This window comes from Octodon degus, unplaced genomic scaffold (assembly GCF_000260255.1).
Source record: "Octodon degus isolate 3935 unplaced genomic scaffold, OctDeg1.0 scaffold00093, whole genome shotgun sequence".
Classification (NCBI taxonomy): domain Eukaryota; kingdom Metazoa; phylum Chordata; class Mammalia; order Rodentia; family Octodontidae; genus Octodon; species Octodon degus.
The window spans coordinates 7,557,267-7,558,946 of NW_004524669.1; the positions used below are offsets into that span (position 1 = coordinate 7,557,267).

The window sequence follows — 1,680 nt, forward strand, 5'->3', positions numbered from 1 at the left end:
TCTGCAAGCTGCACTGTGAAGACAACGCATAGCAGAGGAGAAAGCTGGGAACCAGGGAAACAGGTAAGGAAAACAGTGTCAACATAATGGACAAGCGATGAGCCATCTACTCTGGAGCTCATGTACCCTGTCAGCAATCTTCAAAAAGCCGCCTGCTCCCAAGGCCGAGCCCAGAGCCTCCCTGTGCGAGGAAGTATGAATGCCCAAGTGCTGCATTAGGCCACGTCCTGCACTAAATGCGAAGCTGTCTGGATACTGAGCAGTTCCAAGGGCTACAGAACACGCACACTTTATGGTCTAATCAACATCAAGTGAAAAGGTGTATTTTTCTATGTCTAATTTGAATACAACTTAAACAGAACTTTTATATAAATTTGGGCTTCTGAATCCCTCCTCAATTTCCTTAGGAGTTGAATAATGGAAGCAAGAAAAATAACATTATAACCACGAATGACTGCACTTTAAACATGATTACCAATTTGAAGGGACAGAGACACTTGAGTGTTTTATAACAAACTTAAAAAAATTGTTATAAAAACAAATTCATTCTCCTAGTATTTCTAAATGTTGGTGCTATTTCTGCACAGATTAATATATTAAATTAAACCAGAATTTTAAACTGTCAAGGTTTTATGATTTTATTTTAAAAAGGTGTCTCAAAACATAACAAAACAAAAAATACATGTTAGCTTCATGTTACATTTCACAACCATTATTTTAAGTGTTTTGTCTTCTTCAGAAACAGGGTCCTTCCTTTGTCACAATTGTGATTGTTTACTGCTAGATGTTTAAGTTACACAGACTAGTATTCAGCTGGAACCTGTTGGTGGTGACGTCAGAAATTTCTGAGTGTCAACCTAAGGGAGGCCAGGTCCTCTCCTAGGACCTGGGAGGGGAGGGAGAAGAAAATCACAGATCAAGTTCTTAAGATTGTTTCACTTTCTTTGTGGCTTTCTGTTTCTTGGTGATCTGTTCAAAATTTCATCCTCCTCTGCTTTAGCGCTCCTGCCTTCCTCCTCCTGACTAACAGTGACACTGTCTTCTCCAGCATCACTTTTCTGTTTTTCCTCAGGCTTTCACTCATCCCCTCCTCTTCCTCCTCTCCCTTCTCCTCCTTCTTCACATCTGGCTGGGGAGCATCCATCATCTTGTGCTCCATAGCACTGGACTGCTTCTTTATAGGCCAGCAGAAGAGGATTACAAGGAACACAGGCAAAGCCACAGTCAACAGGTAGACCACCCAGAGCCATGTGTGCTCTTCAGCTGCCTCAAGCATCTGCCCCAGGATGCCGAGCTCAGCAGCTCCATCAGCAGCTTTCTTTAGGCCCCAACCATCATCGGTCCAATCATCAATGACTGTTCACTCTCTACTAATGATGAAGTGGTCAAAAAAATGTCAGAAGTCATGGACCCCAGCTCCAAACCAATAGCACAAACTGGAGTCATCCCAAAAGGGTACAGATCTTCAAAGAAACCTCAATTTGGTATTTTCCTGGGTTTCCAGATTCCCTAGTAGTTAGGGAAAAATATGGAACACTTTACAAATTTGCACGTCATCCTTCGCAGGGGCCATGTTAATCTTCTCTGCGTGGTTCCACTCTTTGTACATGTGCTGCTGAAATGAGCACCTGGTGAGTTTTGGATAATGTCACAAGACATGATCTTTGAGTAAGGTTCAAA

General features: G+C 42.3%; 1 non-coding gene across 1 annotated transcript; it reads right to left on the reverse strand.

Annotated features, from left to right (window-relative positions):
- Positions 1-1,522: 1,522 nt before the first annotated feature.
- On the reverse strand, positions 1,523-1,628 carry LOC111818520. Its single transcript, XR_002822494.1, has one exon. It is a non-coding gene; the product is annotated as a U6 spliceosomal RNA (small nuclear RNA).
- Between the last annotated feature and the right edge of the window lie 52 nt (positions 1,629-1,680).